The sequence below is a fragment of the Numenius arquata genome, chromosome 1, assembly GCF_964106895.1.
Source record: "Numenius arquata chromosome 1, bNumArq3.hap1.1, whole genome shotgun sequence".
Taxonomy (NCBI): domain Eukaryota; kingdom Metazoa; phylum Chordata; class Aves; order Charadriiformes; family Scolopacidae; genus Numenius; species Numenius arquata.
The window spans coordinates 2549811-2571991 of record NC_133576.1 but is presented as its reverse complement, the minus strand read 5'-3'; positions in this window follow the sequence as shown (position 1 = coordinate 2571991).

Sequence of the window (22181 nt, the reverse complement as noted above, 5' to 3'; positions counted from 1 at the left end):
TTTAGGCCATTTAAATGTCAGTAAGACAAGTTAACACTGCCTAAGGGCAGCTTTGTCCTATGCACCAAGAATCTTGTTCTATCATATCCTATTTTTCTTCAGTGCCTCATGAAAAGATCTAACTTTCCCACACAGGGATAGATTTACTGGGAGGGGAAGACAGGGGCTAGGACTTGTGACTCCCCTCTCTCTCCCCAGTATTCCTACCCAGTGCAGTATGTGCTGCTATGCAGAGAATTGAGATGCAATGTGACTGGGTGCATCCCTGCCTCTGCTACCACCCTGCCCCTGCAGTACCCAGCCTGTCATGTGCAAACACATCCCTTCTATTACATCCACCCCTGAATCCCTTGGCTCTCTAGAGGTGTGTTTTTATGTCCCAAAATGACAACTGACCAGCTGTGGATGATGAGGGAGCACAAGTCAAGTCTTCCATGAGAATAAAAGGTGCCCGTCTACCCTGCAACAGCTTTGAATGCCAAAAGATTCGCAATTTCTAGCATCAGACAGGATTATTAAAGTTGAAAACGCAGAAAATACTATAAATCCATGCTGGTCTGGCAAGGTCTGCCACAGAGAAACTGAGTTTTCAAGGGCAGAATGTTTCTGAGGGAAGAAGGAGTTGTGTGTTGCTTTCAGAGAGTGGAAGTTCAACAAAAAAGCTGTAATGAATTTTTCTTTTGGCAAAAGTGGATGTAGATCCTGACAGTATTAAAACCTCAGAGGTAAAGGCTTAAAACGTTAGCAGATTATTAACAGCATTAAAAATGTGCAGACATCTTCATTGTTGAATTAATTAAGTTCTACTCTCTCAACCGCCTGCAGCCCATTTGAAAAGATGCTCTGAACCACATGCCACGTGGTCTTCTGACCTGCAGTCATAGGGTTACATGGCCCAGACACCACTCAACCAGGTGCCTTCTACCTGCTTAGGTTATGAGTTTGTCTCCTCTGCAGGAGAATTTCAGAGCAGGCACTCAAAGACACCTTTGAAGTTCAAAGCTCTGAGGAGAGTTAAAACACATCCTATAAACCAACTGCCATCGGGTCCTGGGAGAGCTGTTCCCACTTATGCAGCTTTCTCTAAAGGTAACGTGTAGCCTGAGACTCAAAGGAAATATACTTTACTCACTCTCCTGAAGACTGAACTTTTGAAGCACTGTTACAGCATTTTTTCCTAATGACTTTGTGTATTTGTCCTTGAAGAACAACAACAGCTTTGTGGCTGAGGGGAAGAGAAAAATGTTCTCTGGAGATGTTGTTTCTGGAGGTTACTTTTAGAAAGCCTGGAGTCTGCTCCCACTAAAGTCAGCAAGAAAGTTATCACCGGCATCAGTGGGAACAAGACTACGTGTGGCAGTTTTACATTTAGACTGGATTAGGAAGCCTTTTGTTCTGTTCTCTGGTTTGTATGTCTTGTTTACACAAGGCAGATAATGCCAATAAAAGGACTAACCACGATTAACTAACAGCTGTAATAGATAACCCGGTAAGTATGGGAAGTATTGTGTTACAACAGAGAAGGGGATATTTGTAGCTTAGTGTTATATTAGGATGCTGTTTTCCCATAAGGGGAGCAAATTCTCCAGTGTTTGAACCAAAGCAGGCGTCTGATTTATTTGCACTGAATCAGTCCTCTCCTTCTGCCACCACCCCGGAGGACCCTCTCGCTGGGAACAAAGTAGCCTGAACATACTCGTCTCCCAGGACAGGTGCCTGGATGGTGAACGCACCAAACATTTTATCAATAGGTTCCAAAGGCATTTCCCAACAGCAGAGAACTGATGAAACTTCTGTCTGTTGGCTTTTGTTCAGTCTGATGGAGGTAAAAGTACTGTGACTGACACAGTAGCGTCCACCCATTCACTGCAAGAGCTGACACCGCTTGCCCCACATGCTTCCAATGTTGCCATCTTTCCTTTGCACACCCTGAGTTTCTCTTCCTCTGAGTCCCAGGTTCTTCATTTCACCATACAAAGGTTCAGCTCATCACTGTCCATCTCTCCCCCACACCTTCATCTGCACCCTTCTCTCTCAGTCAGTTCTCATCCTCAGCCTTTCCCTTCCATTTCCCAGGGTCTTTATTTACCCAAATTCACCTTCCTCCCTACCCAGCCCTGCTGCAGACCCTCTTCCATGGTCTCCTGGCTTCCCCTTCACATTTTCATCAGATTGGCTTGCAGCCCCAGTCTCCCTTTCTTCCTCTTTCTCGGGGTTAAACTCAGTATACCCTGTATCCTGATCAGACTGCCATGTTGGGGGATGTCAAACACCAGGTTGTGCCAAGCATCTCCATGAAGGCTTTGAATCTCTAAGCGGGAAGCCCAAGGTGATGCTGTGTGAACTGAAGCTCTGTTGTCTCCATCAGCATGTCTGGTACATCAGGGTCTGGGGTCACTACCCAATTAAAATCCACCACCAGGATGTTCAGGTTGATCTGTTTTGCTCCAGCGGTCCTTTCAAGAATTGTGACTCTAAACTGGAGTATAGGGCATCCCTACCCTCTGAGAAGCACTTTCTAACTTTACAGTCAAGCCATGACAAGGGTAGGTCTACATGTTTTGGAGGTGTGCAGTTGTCCTCTTGGTGCCAAAAGGGTCACCTCCAATCGCGGTATTATTTAGGATCAGTGAAGTTTGAAGATCAGGCCAGTTATTTCATTCCTGAGCCTCATAAGAGTAAGCTGGCAATACTGTATTTCCATGACACTCTCTTCCTTTCTCTCTGTGACACCTTCTAACTCCTACCCTAGCTGTTACCACCTAATTCATGACCAAGCCCTGACAATTGTCACTCCCTCTGCTCTCCTGGCCCCATACATCAGGACAGCTGCTGCTGCCATCCTACTCCTCACCCATTCCTATACCAGTTCTGCTGTTGCCTTCAGCAGTGCCAGTGCTGAGGCTGAGCAAACCCATCAAGAGCCATGCTGCTGCTTGCTGCTTTGCTGCCTCTTGGATCTGGGGTCTTGTAGTGTGCTCCTGTCTCCTCCCTGTGTTGAGGAGAGCAGTGACCCCCCAGGCGTACCAGCTCCTGGCCGCACAGGGAGCAGGAGAACTCAACCACAGCTGCCCATGCAGTGGGATCTCTGGGCGCCATGGTGAGGGACGGGTGCTAAGGAATCCAGATGTAGCTCCTTATGAGGCATGGCTAAAAAGTGGATTGGGACTTGCCCCATGCTGCTGCACAACATCTGAGTTTCATCTCCAGTGCCTTTCCCAGGGAAAAGCCTTAAAAAAAGTTTTGCTCCATTTTCTGAAAGGTTTCTCTTATTTTCTATCATCCTGCGTGAAATTGCTTTCATTTTAAGTGTCCTCTACATTACTAGTGCATCTTTTAGTAATATCGCCTCTCACTAATATCTCCTTTTCCTTTCCTCACTTTCCTCTCTTCCTTCTAGCCAATTCACAAACCTGGTGGCCATGGCAGAACCCACGAGTCTCTCAGTTTAGACATGACAGACACACAGCTACAGTCCGACAGAAGCCATAAATGAAATGCTGGTTGTCTTTAGGCAGAGGTGAACAACTTTGTGTCCACTTTCACCCCTTCTTCTAAGCAGCTTTAATCCCCTGCTGCAATTCACCACCTTTATTACAGCTCAAAACCTCTGCCCTCACTTGAAGGGGTCAGGGAGGCAGCATCCTGCTTTGCAAATGAGGTCATTACAGGCAAAGCTGGAAATTTAACCCAGTCACTGATACGATTGAGCTGACTCTCATCTGTTTTGTTTCTCAGGATATGCCAAGTCTGTGTTTGGATGTTCTGCCTGCAACCAGAGCTCTAACCCTTAAGCCATGCTCTCCTTCCAGGCCCAGATATGAAATCCGGGAGATAAGAACTGGGATCCCCTCCCTGTGCCTTCCCCAATAAAGGATGACATTTCTGTTCCCTGCAGAAGGCTTAAGCAGAGGATGGCTAGCTCATGTGCATTGCTTGCTGTTCTTTTAGCAGGAATGCTGGGCTATAGCAAGCCCAAGTTTCTATTGCTTGTTAAGTTTTTCAGCAAAGAGCTTACTGTTACAAAAATGTGGCTATGGCAAAAAAGAAACCTTTCATGGGAATGTTTTCGTACAATGAAAGCTCTGGAGAGACGGAGTTCCTGGATCCAGGAGGAAAACCCTGGTAAAAAGGGGCGTGAAAGAGAGTATTTTCCTTGAATAAACACGTGCATAGCAAGTGGTTTTATTTCTTAACACCTGGATTAGGCAGGGAACTTCAGCCTGAGTCTCCTGTCTCTTTCATATGTAAGCAGAGCCCCTCTCCCCATCCGAAGGGTAGTTTCTACCCCATAGCAGGTCTTTCACAGTTTTCCTTGCTAGACCATACCTAACCTGCATAAATACTTAAATACTTGCTGAGAGAGGAGAGCATTTTGCAAGAGATTGATTTGACAGTGCTGTTGTTCAGGCGTTCACACAGGATGTGGGAAACTGAGGTTCAGGTCCCTGCCTCAATGAATATTTAATTATTTATGGAAAGTGGAGCAGCTGCAGTAGGGAGGAGTGAAAGACAGTAATGGCTCTGGGGTTGGGGTGACAGAGGATGCTGGAGAAAGCAGAGCAAGACCTCATCCCCAGGTGTGCCACATCCCTGGTGACTGTTCCAGCCACCACTGGCTCACTTGCTCTGGTACTTCAGGGGAAATCTTCTGAGCTTGCTTCTATCCCACTGCAAAGGTTTTTAAATCCCTGTGTAGCACAAATTATTCCAGTTCTGGTGTTTCTCAACTTTTCAGACCTCTGTTTTTCAGCGTTAATATTCTTTAAAGTCTTACACTGTAAAAATATTTAAAACACAAAATAAAAGATCTCTGTCTTCCCTGTGACCTGTCAAGGAATCAGTCTGAATAGTTTGCTGTATTTTCAGCCTGAATTCCAGGGCTGATCTGGGCTCCTGAGCATTTTTGTGGCTGAGAAAAAATAATAATAATAAAAAAATTAATGGGTTTTATATTTGGTTTGGACAGCCATAAGGCTTGAGGTCAGGCTTGCAGGAGCAATTTCCGTAGACTAACACTCCCAAGCTGTTTCTTATAATGCCTTTAAGGATCACGAAAGGAGGTTGTAAAAATAAAATACCCACTGTGAAAAAAATGTGAAGGTATGTTCTCAGACCTCACCACAGAGACTCAGGCTTGCCACCTATAAGCACTATTCCTAGAGTCCATGAGTCTGGGCTCAGTATTCAACAAGAAGTCTACATGCAGGAGAAAGAATCGAGCCTTGTGTGGCAAGTGGGATGAACCTTTACATTTCCTGGCATCTCTGGGCATCCATCCTAATCCTTTCACTCTCCTTCAGTTTTAGTCACCCCCTTTCTATACTTGCTGTTTACTTCATGAAAGAGAATTCCTTCCATTTATAGTGTCTCATGATGTGAAATCCAAAAGCTTCATCCTTATTTATCTTTACCCAGTCATCCCAGGTCCTTTTTGTCTGCTCACTGTAGTCCTCAGCATGGAATTTAAGCCTCTTAGATCTAACTTTGCTGCTCACTCCCCTCAAATATAGGGTGTCTCCGCCTGCCTGACTTCCGTAAACACTGGTTTTCTTCAAAGCTTCCACCAGCTAAATGCCTTGAAACCATAAAATTCTCCTAAGAGCAAATAGATTGTACAAGCTCCCCCAGCTTCCCACACTAACTTGGAGCTCACAGTCATCTCTGTGATCCATCACCTTGCCATCATCTTTCTCCCTGAACTCTCTTTTTACCCCCATTCATTTTGTCAGTAGATCTCCCTGCCACCATCACCACAACAATATATCCATGTGCACTGCTGTCTCATCTTCCTAGTTGCTGAAATCCTCTTTAGCTACCTGGAAAGGAGCGTAAAATTAAACGTGTTGCATATCCATCAGGGACACTTGGGAGGCAGGTCTAATTACACTTTGAGGTATAGGAAATGACACCAGTCAGGTATGGAGGTGCATCACCCACAAGCTTCCCATCTGATCAGTGGCTGTAGCAGCTCTGGCTCAAAGTATCTTCCCAGTCCTAAAGGCGGCCCAAGATCTACTTGCTGGTAGAGTAGGTAAAATTGGCTCAACCTTACTCATGCCCAGTCCACCCATACAGCATAGAAGAGTGAGTGTGGACCTGCATGCAGGCACTGTGCTTGTTCTGGTTCTCCTCCTCCAGCAAGCTAGGGCAACTGCATTATAAAACATACAGTTTTAAAATGGCAGAGGTTGAACAGGAGATATTGAACAAAATCCTTCCCCAATTTCAGAGTTGATCCTTGTGAGTGAGTCAGGTACAGGAGACTGACTTTTTCACCACACTTTTGTCCTCAGACGATTTGATTACATTTGCACTGTACTAGACCAGCCAACAGCATTCTCGGTCACAGACGCCAACTGGAGTGGAAGGACCTACATCTGCGCTTGCCAATGATCACACCCATTGACACGAGGTGGCTGCATGAGAACCAGAGAGCTACTTAGGACAGGCCAAGTTCATGCCTGGGCCCTTGCAGGGCTTTGCTAGCACAGGAGATCACATCCCAGCGCCCAGGAACGTTCCCAGGCACACGGGTTTACTGCAACAGGCACAGCCTTTTTGTCAAATCTGGGAGAATCAAGGACCTCGTTTGTCATCTTGACTCAATTCAGAAAAGCTCTAGCTTGTGTGGAAGGGTAAGATATGCCCTATTTTGCTCTGTTGTGAAAGGCCATTTAGAAATAAATATGTAGCAGAGGAGGTAAAATTTGATGCGCTATCCATCACCCTGACCTTTGCAGGAAGTAAAGCTCTGCTTGAGAGCTCATCAACCACAACAGCTCACAGCCTGATTTACTGCTGGGGTGCCCGAATATTATGCTAATGTAACTCCATTGATTTCTGTAGATTTACAGTAGTGTTACATTGGAGTAACAGGACAATAAACATAGCACTCAGGTTGGTGAAGGGACTGTGTGACAGAAAGCTTGCCTGTGTTTTCCAATTATATCAGCTGGCCAATAAAAGCTACTCCTTCTCCATGCAGTCCTAGACGCCATCAGTCCAAGCATGGTTATTAGTTTAAAAAAATGGTAAACGACTTTCTCTTACTAGCCTCTGAACTGATAGATACTTGTGAATTATTGCCGGTAGGTATTTCAAGCGAAAAAATAATAAGAAATTAAAATTAATTCAGCCAATCCCCCTAAGCAGCATAAATGAAGGAAGATTTGTAAAGGACCAGTCCAATGCTTGGCATATCTGTCACCAATAGAGATGCTCTGCATGACAATGTTTGCCTGTATTTTTCCAGGTGATTTCTAACTGTCCTGGAGAACAGTGAAAGTTGGCTGAAATTCTTGCACTGCCACTTATTTCTCTATTTGTTTGGGGTTGTTTATTTTAATGTACTGAACACAGAGGTTCTCCTTTGGGCTACTTTTTCTCTGACTTCTGTTACATGCTGCAGAAGGGAAAACATTAACTCCTTGACAGTTGCTATACTGGTTTATCATAAAGCTGCTTAAAACACATTATTAGAGTGAAAGAAGGCCTATCATTTAGAAAAAGACACAGGACAATTTAGAGTGAAAAGATGTAATAACAACACCTTTACAAAACAAAGTTTAGAAAGCAGAGTTTAGTGTGAAGCAGAAAAACATATACAAATGAATTTGACCATATGACTGAGAATCAGAAACACGAAGATCTTTCTTGCTGGGAAAAAAAGAAATACATGGGACATCCTCAGCTGGAAGAGCATATTCATTGAATTTGTGGCAGTGGACTGTCCTTGGAATAAAGAAATGGGTCTCATTTCTGACAGGACAAGCCACAGTAATGAGGGGCATAAATGCATGATTCCAAAAGAAAGATGACAGTAAGCCTTTAATTGCTGGCAACACAAACAGAAAAATTTCCAGCAGGGGAAACCTCTGGCACCATTGGCAAGGGGGTACCTAGCAGTCTCGAGTTGTGCTACTTGTCAAATATACTTCCGAATTCTGACAAAATACATAGATAGCTGATTCCCAAAGGAATGTGAATTCTCCTGATTCCTGCAGTAAGCACTGCTGTCCGATTCTCAAATGGAAGGAAAACACATCTAGCTGGTTCTCTGTACCTTACCTTTTTTCCAGGTGTCTATTTGGATCTGAATTTCTGGCATCTGAAACCTGCACTGACTAATTTCCACCACAAGGTCCTGTGTAGACTTTCTTTCAGGATGATGCCTGTGAAAAAAAAAAAAAAAAAACCATGAATTCAACCACTAGCAAAAGAAACCCATAACATCCAGTTGTGCTGCAGACATAGTCACATTAGCTGCTTGCAGACAAAAAGGGATTGTGTGCGTATGTATGTATACATATGTATACACATACATGTGCACGTGCACATACACATAGAATCATAGAATGGCTAGAGTTGGAAGGCACCTTAAAGATCATCGAATTCCAACCCCCCTGCCATGGGCAGGGACACCTCCACTAGAGCAGGTTGCTCAAAGCCCCATCCAGCCTGGTCTTGAACACTTCCAGGGATGGGGCATCCACAGCTTCCCTGGGAAACCTGTTCCAGTGCCTCACCACCCTCACAGGAAAGAATTTCTTCCTAATATCTAACCTAAATCTCCCCTCTTCCAATTTCAAACCATTACCCCTTGTCCTGTCACTACACTTCCTGACAAAGAGTCCCTCTCTGGCTCTCCTGTAGGCTCCCTTCAGATATTGGAAGGCTGCTATGAGGTCTCCCTGGAGCCTTCTCTTCTCCAGGCTGAACAACCCCAGCTCTCGCAGCCTGTCTTCATAGGGGAGGTGCTCCATCCCTCTGATCATCTTCGTGGCCCTCTGCTGGACCCGTTCCAACAGGTCCATGTCCTTCCTGTGTTGAGGACTCCAGAGCTGGACACAGTTCCCCAGGTGGGGTCTCACGAGCGCAGAGTAGAGGGGTAGAATCACCTCCCTTGACCTGCTGGCCACACTTCTCTTGATGCAGCCCAGGATGCGGTTGGCTTTCTGGGCTGCCAGTGCACGTTGCCGGCTCATGTTGAGCTTCTCATCCACCAACACCCCCAAGTCCTTCTCCTGAGGGCTTCTCTCCAGCCATTCTCCGCCCAACTTGTATTTGTGCCTGGGATTGCCACGTCCCAGGTGCAGGATCCTGCACTTGGCCTGGTTCAGACTGACCTGAGGAATTGTTTCTGTGGGCATGTCCCAACTTTTAAACTGGTCAGGTGTCTTCCCATCAAACCTCAGGATGAGTTAGTGGCTGTACTGCACACCGAGTATGGAGCACCGGCTAGCTGTGCTACCCCCCGCAGTGGAGGAGGGAAGAGGAAGACCCCAGCAGCTGCCAACATCAAATAACACCCTTCCCCATCTCCCTCACTCCGTGGTATTATCCCTAATGCAAAGTAGAAATGACAACTGTGTGTTTTTTTCAAAAGTTTCAGGATTTTGGCATAACTGGAATAGGTCTAGGGCAAAATGGTTCTCCACAGAGCAGAAGAGGAGCTAATTTAACACTATAGGGCTAGAATAACAGTACCACCAAATTTCTAGGGAATATTGGGTAATCAGCAACACCATTTCCAAGTAAGCTCAGAAGACTAACCAGGAAAACGACCTTCTGGAGTTCCTGAATTTCACTGACCAAGGCCAAAATTTGAGACTCCAGCAAAGGGATAGCTGTGGTTAGTACAGGGTAGCAAGGGCTGGATCCGCAGTACCAGAAGCAGTTCTAATTCAGCTAATGTGCTTGCAGAAACTCTGAATTACAGGTTAGTTGGTGATCATAAAACAGATCAAGAACTGACATCAACTCATTATTGAGGAAACAAAGTAATGTTTTCCTAATCCTGCCTCCGTCCGCTCAGGCTCTAATGGCTGGCAGGACTGGTGAGGTACAGGCAAGGCTATCCAGCTCCCAGGAGCAGGGTAGAAATCGGGGAACAATGCAAGGAGGCAGAGGTTCAGCAAGGGACTGTGGAGGTCAAAACAATACAACTCCACCAGAGATGAGCATTGCTTTGGTTCTCATCCTAGCTCCCTGGTAGCCTTATGACCTGTTGCAAAGGACCTTGTCTTTCACCAAAGGAATTCAGATGCTGCCTGTGGAATATTTATTTCCAGCTGTAGAGGATGGGTTAGTCCTCTAATACACATACACACTCTTGGTGCACTCCCAAAGGTTTTTTGGTCTGCCAGACCATGAAGAGGAAGTAAATAACACATGCAGGCTGGCTCCCCGTGGCGAGCACCCTCTGCAGAGAGTATCAGACTCTCAGACCAAGACAGCAGAATGTTGTCAGTCCCCAGCAGACAAATACGATCCCCTCACCGAGCTGGGTCCATCGCTTGCTACTCTCCTGGGAGTAGCTCCAGCATCATCAGCCACTTACATCAGCCCTCAAATCTAATCCTTCGAATTCCACTGCAAGTTGCAGACAGTCAGATGGGAAGTTACCACTTCCCCAGGTAAAACGAGCCCCGTACCTTTCCCCTCTGGGTCTATGACAAGAGCAGGAACATGGGAACCGCTAGCAGAGCTACCCTCACCCCTTTTTCTCAGGCTCAAAGGAGGGAGCTAGCTAGTGATGAGCACAGCAGAATGTCTGCAGGAATCTCAGTCTGCGCTTCCCATTTCTTATTCAGCCCAGGGAGCTGGGAAGGGGTGACTCTCAGGGGTCGGGGAGCAGAAGGATTAGGGACAGGAGGCCTTCAGCGTAGGTGTAGGAAGCACAAGTGCCATACAGCCATGAATCCAGTGCTGACAGCAAGCACAGCAAGCCTGTCACGTTCATCACCCTGCCTTTAATTACCTCACTACCAGCATCTTTTCCACAAAAGCTCTTTCACACCTTCTACAAATGTGTAACAGTAAACAAACTCCCACTGTGGATAAGAAAACTCCGCCAGCGTAAGAAACCTCAAGCAGGTTCCCTTAAGCTGAGAAAGAGTGCAAAAAGGTTGTGTTGGCTTGTAAAATTGTACGTGCATAAGGACTTTGTGACCCGCTCCCACCTTTCACTAGACTTATCCTGTCTTCCCATGGGTTTTTCACAATTAACTTGCAAAGTAGCGGTTTTACTCCCTTCAAAGTGAAACCTCTTTTCTTCACTGGGATTTGCTCTACAGTGGGTCAAAGTCATCCTTCGTGTTCTACTTATGGTCTCTGTAAAACTGAATGGAGAATTAGACGAGATTATGTTTGGGCATGTGCTGAGATTTGGTGGGTACAATGGCATACCCATAGGATGACCCATTGCTCCTTTGATTTGTTTCTAGGCACCCAGAGTAAGACAGTCGAATGCGTGAAAACATTTGGGATTTTAACCCAAGTTTTACACTGAAAATTTCCATAATTTTAAATTATATCTTAAAACAGTAACGAGCAATAAAGTCCAATACATGCCCCCTGCCTTTAAGCAAAAGCAGAGTCTACAAAAAACTGTGTTTCCAGCAACTCAAGTGCTGAAAGCCCTTGGGCCCAATGCAAGCACCATGTGCTTCGGTTTGTCTCCTATTCTTCAGGGTGTTTCTGTCTGAGTGTTAACGCTCAGTGGGAATTAGATCGTGAAATGACCTGAAAGAATGGTCAGAGCATCAAGGTCTGTATAGTCACCGAGAAGTGGTAGCGAAACTGTCGCCATAAGAAAGTACCTCATCCTTGCAGCTGGAGTAGAAAAAAAAAAGAAAAAAAAGTTTACCAAAACTCCAAAAAAGTCCTTTACTACATAGACAGCTTAGGCTGATGCTGAAGAGGGATAGGTGAAGACACGCACACGGAAACACCAAATGCTTGTTGTACCACCTCTGCTCTGCACTGCAGAGAATATCTGCACTGCAGGGAGGACCACCATGGCAGATCCACATACATCACTCCTACTTTGTAGGTCTTTGTACTGGTAAATAAAGGCCTTGGGGGCTGTATACATGATTTTCTCAGACCTACATAGCAGCAAAAGTCTCATGAGAAAGAAACAGTCACTGCTTTGTGAAAGCTGGTTGCAAATATAGATCTCTAGTGCCTGGCACAATGGGTGCTGACAAAGGTATTCTTTGGAGCAAGTGTCTTGCTTTCTCCAACAAACTGTCAAGTTAAGGGCAAGATACATAAAATTGCTGCTTCTAAAAGGAGGATGTAAGCCTCCAGAAACAGAAAGTGGGGCCGCTCTTCTGAAGATTTGGCAATTCTCTCTGGGAGCAATCCTGATACAGAAACACTCATCAGTACAAAAAAAAAGAACTCCTTGTTTTATACTTGAAAAGACACCTTCATTTGTCAGAGGGGAGCAGAAAGGACATAAAGTGTTGAAGAAGAAAGCATCTTTACTGAATTTAAGGACACTGGGGAACACTGGAGCTTTGGCAGAATTTCGGGTCTTCAAAAGCAAGTGGAAGGGGAAAAAAAGACAGCATTTGTTTCAGCTAGACACAGAGTGCAGAATATCTGTTTTTCAAGGAGCAAAAAAAAAAATATTTAAAACAAGCAGGAAAAGGTAAAGAACACAGATTTATTTGGCATGCCCAAATCCACAAAAGAATAGAGATTATAACAGATGGGTCATGAAGAAAGGAAAAGGATCTAGCAAACCCCACCTGGGAAGAGGCTAAGCCTTTGATACTTCTAAGGATGGGACAGCAACAATTGGATGATCTAACAGACAGTCACCAAGTCAGGGAAGACCTGGTGACTTGACTGTCCCCCTGCCTTTCAGTGTCACATAGATGCAGGGCAGGTGAGGGGAACGATCAGATGCCACCATACTTACCTCAGAGTAGATGTCTGCAGATGTTTTAGATCTGTCCCTGTCTGAAAGGGATAAATAATGCTATGTTTTTCAACTGGTCTAAAAGCAGGCAAATTTCACAACTCCCACCTAGCAAACAGAGACACGAGCCCAACCTAAGAAGTTCCTGTACAGCTGACCTATTAGACCTCACACATGCACTTCTTTGCAACCCTCTTTGTCACTGCAGACTTGAAAAAAAATCAGCAGCTGAACAAAGATTGGCTTCATCTGGAGACACTGCTTTGTGGTCCTTTCCATCCTGTAGCTCAAGTTTCATTGTGAAACCGTTAGAGGATCACATGAACCTTTGTTAGGAAAACTGCAGCATTAGCACACTACCTGATGAAGATATCTCCACTGAAACAATTATAATCATCACTTTTGTAACTGCAGAGAGGGACCAGCCATGTTTAATATGGCACCTGGCTGTGATTAAGTCCGTGGAAGCTATGGTGTTTAACTGAGCCCTGTGACTGATGGCCTTGTCATCATCTGTGGCAGGGTTTAATCTTCTGGTGATTGCATACTTTACTACAACAACTGACCATGACTCATTCCTGCCTTCACTACCTTAGAAAAAAAAAATTATTTTTGTTTTAACTAATGGTTCTTCCTCAAGTAGAGATCAAGAGGACACATAAAACACTTCACAGTGAAACTTCAGCAGGTTACCGAATAGAATGAGTCCTTCATTTCCATTTATTACTTCATTTCCTTGATCTTTCTAGCATTAAATGGTTACCACTGTGTCATGCAGGTCCAGATTACAGCAGCCGTCCCAGGGAGCGGGGAAAGATGATGTCGGAATAGTGAGAAGACTCTCAGAAGGCTACGAGTTAACCAGGCACGCTGCTCGTGGGGGCAGCGTTCCAGTTTGTACACACAGATGGGAGGGTGGTGCCACTGCGATGCAGATGGTGAGCTGTGTAAACAAGAAGTTCCTGTTCTGCATCAGCCTGCCTATGTGCCGCTTGTGAAAGGGCATCTGCAGGCTGATCATTACCAGTTTACAGCCCGGCCGTTTCCACCGTTCCATCAGCGCTGCTTGTATAAACAGGGAAAAGGCACTGCACCCAGCCAGCCTCCTCTGCTCCTTCAGACCCAGGGAAGCAGGAAACCTACACATTTATCACTCAGAAAGGCACTTTTGTGAGAGGGGAAAATATTACACATAGCCATAAAAATAGTCATATCTCCTACCCAACAACAGCTTTATTTCAATGTGATGGATGGCTTAAACCAAATAAAGTTATGTTCAGAGATGAACCTCAACCTTCAGGGCTCTTTATTAGATTTGTAAAGCTTGATCCAACAGGGCTCTCAAGCAGCTGTTTAAACGTGCACGTAGTCTTAATGAAGTCAACAATGCTCCTGATGTGCTTCAAGTGCTCTTTGCTGGATCCATGCCTATACAACGACTCAGCTCTATTGCCCTTAAAAACGGTGGTATTTAATGGGCCACCTGCAGGCACAGGTGCCACACAGTGGAAGTTGTTGAATTCTGTCACCCACAGAGAGATGCATGTGTGCTGTGAACCAGGTTCGAATAGCATTGGATTCTCATCAGCTTCAGTGGAGCTACTTCCACTCCACATATTAAGACCAGCACCATAGAGTCGTGCCTCCTCCCAAAAGTTAAAATGAGCTTAGTTGTTGTTCGCATGTTATTCACATATTCAGCCAACAAAATAACCCAGCAAGTAAAACCAGTGTAGTACTCAAAATGGCCTACTTTACTACCATCACTAGTAGCAGACTATGTGACTTACACTGTGCATACGGTAACAATATAATTTTTGCTAGATTATAATACCCAGTGTAAAACCACACACAGCGAACAGACATTCACAATCTGGAATATATTTTAGCCCCAGTCTTGAAAGAGGGCTCCTATAGCTGGTTTCATTAGATACATGAAATTCCAGGTGTATATCCGACTGAAGTATCAACTAGTATTTTCAACCTGCATGGGATGTCAAGCAGTGGTGTTCCAAAACATCTTCGCCGCTACTGGTCCATGCTGTCTGTTGTTACCCTTTTTATTCTTTCTTCTCTTATCAATGAGAACAGGGCAGGGTTATATTTACACCACCTCACTTGCCATTACGGTTAGGTAGAGATTGAGCTCACGATGAAGACCCTGCCTGTGACAGTGTCTTAGAGACAGGCATGGTCTATCTATAGATGCAGGCTGACTGTTTAAGCTTGGTCTGGAATCAGAGGAAATTCAGCCAGGGCAGGTTCCTGGAGTCCAGTGACACAGCTGACCACCAGCCAAAGCCTTCTTCAGACAAGAAGAAGCTCTCTCTTGGCTCCATTGGCTATCAACAGGATCTACACATCACAGTCTGGTTGCTTAATAGTGGACATCTGATGCCATTTGAGGTGGCCAAGGATGTTCCTGCTTTGGCTTTCAGCTGCTGCTTCAGGAGAGTGCCCTGTGCCATGCCTGTAAGTCCCCAGGAACGTCTGGAATATCCTAAGAAACTCACTGTTTTTCCATTTCAAACCTTCTTGGTCTAGAAGAGATGCTGTGTGTCAAGGACCAGAGGATTTTACTATGTCCTCACAAGAGAGAGATGCCCAGTGTGACACACTTACCACTGGTATTAGCAGAAGTAAGAGCAGCATTTGCTTTGAAAACAAAAATCCTATACCACAAAGCCCTGTTGCTTCTGAAAGCGATTCGTCAAGCTCTGGTTTTAAACCCTGTGAACCAACTAATTTCTTTAAAAAAAAGTCTAGTGGTCAGACAGTTCAAAGAGGCAGCACATTCAAAGTGAGTCATTCACAATGTCTAAAGGAAGTCCATTTCAAATGTATTGATGAGATTGTATCTTCTCATCTTGAGTCTGAGACATTCAGCAATCCAGAAACAGAACAGACTATGCAATTTATCTTATGCAAGCTATCATAACCAGGGTTTTAAATAGCAATTAATTGATAATCACCTATTTGTAGCACCATAAAGTCCCCTGAGATTGTGGCATACTTCTTCAGACGCAAGTGGTCAGACAGGTAAGCAATCTGAGAGTACAGAGGATGCAAACAAAAGTATTCTTACACGTTATTTTCTCAAAGCAATATAGAAGACACTGAATTAACACTAAGATCATCGTTTCTGTACACAGCATAGTCAGTGTCCAATGTTCTGCTCCTGGATGTATGCCTGACCTCTAAAAAGCATTTTGATTTGCTGTACCTCAGTTTCTCCAGTGGAAGACGGCCGCTCTGATGCTACAAACAAGAAACACTATATGAATTAAGCTAATAATCTAATATCTCTAATTCTGCTTACAGCCAGTAAGGTTTGTTGGCACGGCAAACTTGTGTGGGTCAGGCAGGCATTCTGTTTTCCTGCACAGCCCTGGAATGCTAGTTTGCAGAGGTGGGTGCGTGGGTTTGCAATTATGGTGCTGTTGACTCTAATCCATCCAAGAGAAGACGGCATGATTTGTACACAGCTCTGAAAAGAGTCCTTGTCAGGCTTGCTACCATCTGGGTGGAGAGTCATTTCTTGAACAGAGCCGACCACGTCAACTGCAGGGAACACTAACCAGAATAAGCAAGTTTTATGAGAATGAAGCACAAATGGGTGGGTTACTAGTATCAGGACAAGGAGGCTTTCTATATAACCTGAGAAGCTACTGATGATATGTGAGGAGATAGCCGGACGGTCCACTGGCTGGTCAAGGTGAAGACAGGTAGGAAGGTGGGCACCTCCTTACGTGAAACTAAAACCCAGGCAAAATTGATCTCTGCTTAGATTTGATTACAAGCATGAATCTCAGGTTAGGTTCATCAAAGTTCCCGGACGTGAGCCGAGTATTGAATGAAATGACCGCTCAGATTTCCAGCAGTTCCAAGTTACATTTAGAGTCAACACAGGCTCTAGGGTGGAGGATCTATGGTTGCAGAAAGGAAGGTTATGAACCTAAGTGGTTTCAATCAGAAACCAGTCCAAACTAAGGTCAGGAAAAGTGCTGCTTTCTGTTCTTTTGTTTGGTTATATGAAGAACAAAATGGTGTCAAAGCCACTATAAGTGGGGAGCAAAAGGAAAAAGTTTTGTTAGTAGAACTGCTTAAAAGTGGAGACCTGTGTGATTTTCCTCTGCCTTTCCACAGATTTTGAATATGTGTTCAAGCCTTTTTTAGCATACACTGAAAATTGGAGGGAAATTTTGATTTGTTTTCTTTTGTGGGCATTGTTATGTTGGCATTTGTTTGGCTGGTATCCACTTTCCAAATGTGGAAATTGCATCAACATTTGCATTTTATATTCTCGGTTTAAGCCATTCTGCTTTTAAACTCAAGCTCACTTTCAAAACTAGGGCTTGAGTTCCCTAATCCTAAGTGGTTTTCAAACCTTTTTTATTTTTTCCTTTGATAGAGTGGATTTCACTTTTTATTTTCTCTGAAAACAAGAAGAAAAACAGAATATATGTCATTTTAACAGACTGTTCCTAACCACATGTGCCTAGGCAGAGAAGAGCCCACAAAAGACCACATGGGTCTAGCTCCAACAGGATTAAAGGCACCAGGAGTGCATGGGAGGTAGTCTGCCAGGCATGCTTCATGCTGTGTCTTACCCTGTTTATAGATGTGTCTTATGTCAACATGTCTCTGTGACATCTATGACCCTAGCAGCTGAATGAGCAAATTGAGTCAACCACATCCCCCTACAGACATCAGCGTGAATCCCACCTCTTCACTGTATCCTGCTGCATGACATCGTATTATCAGAGCAAAAGGGATGCTAACTCTGTCAGGGTACTGCTGCTCCCTTTTTCTCTGTAGCCCATGCTCCAAGGCTCTTCCACCTCACACTGCTGAAGCTCCTCATGCCTTCTCAGTAGCCTGCAAGGGGATGCATGGTGCCAGTGCCATTCCTCTCAGAGGAGCAAGAACACAGGGCTAATATCTTTCCCCCTGGCTGCAACGTCTACCCCCAGTCCTAGGGACAATATGCTGTGCATGTGCTAAGCAGCTCTGCTGGAGCTGACCAGATCTGCAACTGGTGGGCTTCAGAGGCTTCACCTTTGAAAGGCAGCCTCTACGGTGGTCTAGTACCATCAGAGGGAAACACAAGAGGATATTAGCCAAACCCTCCTACACCTGCGGCCTCAGAAAGCCTGCAACCCGGTGCCTGCAGCTCATGGATAGAGCTTGTCAACTTTCATGCAGGTTGCAGCAGAAGAGTTTACATTTACTGTCCTCATTCTGGGAACACGAGAACTCTGCGGGTTCTGCAGTGGTGCAGGTTTCAGTGGGGCTCAGCTGAGCTGTGAATATGTGTGATGTCAAACCATGCTTCTGCATATCACTAGACTTGGCCTTCAGGAAACTACTCTCTACTCAGAGCAGATCTACCTCATCAACATGGGCTGCTTCTCTGCTTTTCCTGGCTGAACTGTGCAGAGCATCTGCCGTAGTGTGGCTGGGTCATTTGGCTGGAATACCACTTATTTATGCTTTTAGATCACTAGATGGCACTCGGGTCAATCTCTACAGCTGACCTCTTGAGGACAAGGGCTTTATAACATCACTACAAACTCTGCAGGCCTGGTATTGATATGAAGGATACAGGCTGTTCCTGCTCTGGACCTCCACCAACAAGCCAATCCTCAGATTGCTCTTGCGGTCCTTCCCATCTTGTTTAGTAGAAAAATACCTTCCCTTCCCCACAGAGCTGTATGAGTGGGAGCTGTGAATATTGCCTGCCTCCACTCACCTTCTAGTTTTCATTTGAACAGGAATTCATCCTGGTCCTTCCTCACAAGCCAGCCTGCCTTTCCCTGAGCTGTGGGGATGGCTGCAGTGAGCTGCAGATATGTTTTATGCACCTCCCCAGAGCAGCTCTCTGAAAGGCTGCTTTATGGCTATATACCATAGCTTTGATCCAAGTCAGGAGACTTGCTGGAAGGTAGGAATGGGCAGGTAAAGAGAAAAAGTCCAGCTCTTGTTGTGCCATGTCCCTCCTCACCTGCTGCTCACCTGTGTCCTGCCCTTGCTGTAAGGCAGGACGACTGGGCGGGCAGCCCCAGCATGCTGTCTTCACTCCATCTTGCTATCTCATGCTTTACCCAGCTCTCAGCGACAGTGATAATGCAGCCTACAGTTTGTGGGCTATGGCTAACTGCTCTTAAAGAGTAGGTCCTGCTCTGGCCTCTGCATAGCCACACGCCAGCAACCCCTGGCTGGCTGGTGTGCCTGCTGGTGTGCAAGCACCATGTTCTCCTTGCCTTGGTCACAGGACCAAGAAAGTTCTCCAGACCTGAGTGGTCGGAGCCTCCTCCTCCACACTGCTCCTATCCCCTCTGCAGATTTGCGCTGCTGCTTCCTACCAGCAGAAGGTAAACTGTCGTTCTGGAGTACAGTGGTGTCAATGGCATGGCCGGGTAGGAGAAGGTGAGGACCTTAAGTCTCCCCTAATGACCACAGCAGTCTGCAGCAGCCTAATTGTCGCCAGCATTTGAGTTCTTTGCCTCCTGGAAATAATGGACAAAGAATTATCCTTTGCTGTCCAAAACGTCTGACCTTAAAGGGATCTATATATTTTAGTTTCTACCTTGTGTGAGGACAGCAGCACTGCTCTGGAAGGCAGCCTGCATGAGGTAGTACCCTGCAGAACAGAGTCCATCCGCTGAGACCAACACCAGCCAGCCAGTCTTAATCCTCACCCAGCATCCCTTTGCCGTGCAGCCTGACAGTCCTGGTGACTTAGGGGCTTTTCTCCCCTGCCCATAAAGCCAGGGTTGGCTGTAATTCGTGCAATGCTGTTCCAGTTTCTTTCTCTGATTGTTGTTTTCCTGAGGGGCTACTCCCTATATATAGGTTTGCTTTAGCAAAAATAGAATTAGGTGTAAATTTCCCACCTTCTTTCAGAGCCATTCTTGCCTTTCCATACTTTTTAATGCTTCTCTGGCCTTTCTGCACTTACCTTAATATTCCTTTTGCAGAGCCCATCCCCCTTCAACATTAAATTCTTCCCCTTTTTTTTTATAGCTCCCTTTCTCAATTAATTTTTTGGCTTTTCTAATTAATCTCCCTGCAATGCTGAGATACTAGTAAAATTGGAAGGATAAAGGATTTTGTGGGACCCAGAAATTGCTTGAAAGCTAACAACCTTGCTAAAGGAGATATAAGAGACGATAGGTGCAGGCTTGCTCTGTGTGCAAACCTTGACTCAGCACATATGCAAACAGGCTCCAAAAATAGATTGCACTCTCCCAATTCACATGTGATGCATGTGCCATATTTCTGTGCTGTGCTTTCCAAAAATAGCATTCACACAAGATTGGTTGGTCTAAATCTGTGAGCGTTTAGCTGCATGCTTTTTCAACACAGGCATCAAAGCACCGGGCTCGTCAGCCTTTTCATAGAGGGATTCTTCTCATGGGCACCTCCCCTTCGATTCACAAAAATAAGGGTTATGTCCCCTCCCCTGTGCAATTGCTTAACATCCCTGTGGCGACAGCACAAACCCCTCATGTGGAGAAGTGACATTAGGTGTCGGCTAAAATGTATTTTTAGCTTCTTTCCGTGCTCTCTAGCAGCTGGAAGCAAAGATGTAACCCATTACCTAGAAGCTAACCAATTCCCCTGAAACACCAGCAAGGGCTCTGCAGAGCAGTAACCCAGAAACTGCAGCCTGACAAGCAGAGGTTGTTTGCACCAAGATCTGAACAGAGAGCTTGGATAGAAACGGAATTAAAGGCTTCTCTCCTGTACTTCAGGGGAAGAAGTGAGTTTCTGGGTTATGTTCAGACGTCTGCTAAAGAGAGACTGGAAACTGGAGCTGAGCAGGCAGAGCACTGCTTTGCTAACAGGGTTTTTTTTTTTTTTTTTCTGGAATAAAGCAACTAGCTGGGGAGCAATAGCTATGCCAGAGCCATCTCTTAAGGATGGCCCAAAATCCACCCTCCAGTGCTAACATGTTTGCATGGTCCAGCAAGAGTCTGTAAAACACCAGGGCGTTACAGGTCAAGGGATGCCTCATAGATTTCCACCCATGCTTCAAGTGTATCTGTGATACACATCGGCTATACCAGAGGCACAAGAGGAAGAGGCTGTACCCGGAATCACGGAATTGTCAGAGCTGGAAGGGACCTCTAGAGATCATCTAGTCCAACTCCCCTGCTAAAGCAGGGTTGCCCAGAGCACATCACTCAGGACTGCATCCAGGCGGGTCTTGGACATCTCCACGACCTCCCTGGGCAGCCCGTTCCAGGGCTCTGCCACCCTCACTGGAAAGAAGTTCTTCCTCATATTGGAATGGAACTACCCTGTGTAGTGACACTGCAAGTTTGTTTTTAAGAATCCTGGTGCTAAAGCAAAAAATGACATGGCCACTTAGTAAAAGCGTGCAGAGTCACTATGCCCATTCAAAAGCAGCCCAAAATGTGTGAGATTAACTCAGTCCCAACAAGCTGTATGTCAGAGCAGGTGCTATCCTTTTTCCCGCAACTACCATGCGTGTTACTGATAATTCAGCAGAAACAGGATAAACATCCATACTGTGTTCCAGACCCAGTTGGTCCTGCTGTCTGATCCAATACTGTGCCGACCCCATATCAGCGGTCATTAATTGTGCACCCACGGTGAAAAGGACAAACAGAGGTGATATATGAGTCATACCACTTAGCAGATAGGGATAAGAACAGATCCACAGCAAAGAACACTTCGTTATCTAAATCTTTTCCACTTCCCATCAGGCAGATAACACTGATATGTCCTCCGAGTCTGAGGAAAGGAATTTAACTTGCAGGAAATCCAGTGGTTTGAAAACAGCCTGGGCCAGCCTGATCTGGGGCCAATACTGCAAGGTCCCAAGTACTTACTGACAGCACAACGCACCTCCCTTTGCCTTATCTAAATAGCCTGTTACTATCACTGTGTCGCTTATCAAGTGCTGCTTTATACTTACTGCACTTCAACAGCTTCACACATAAATAAACCAGCATGTAAATATGCTGGCATGACTCAGAGCTGGTACCATCCGTGTGGTTTTTTTTTTTTTTCATATAGCAGGAATGTTTAAAGGTAAAAATTAATGCAGTTACTCTAAGGGCAGAGAAAGAAGTCAAGGAGCTGGCAGCTCAAATCCCATTACCTGATGCTATCTTTGCTGAGTTGTCACAGGCTCTGACAAAGGGTCCTTCACATCTGCTTTAGCACATTGTGGAGATACTTAGCTCTTACAAGCCCTTGAGGGTTTACAGCTTGCTCTCTGTTCAGACATCTTCACTGCAACACCAACGTCTAACGTAGTATTGTTTCCCAGGACAATAAAGAGTGAATTATTCCTATCCTTCCTGTCCCAGCCCTTTGACTACCACCAGACTTTGAGCCTCCTACAAACCACTACTTCAGAAAAGCAGTGCTACAAAATGCTGATACCCAGTTTGCAGTGGAAGTACAGCAGCCACCTAGGACTGCTGAGTGG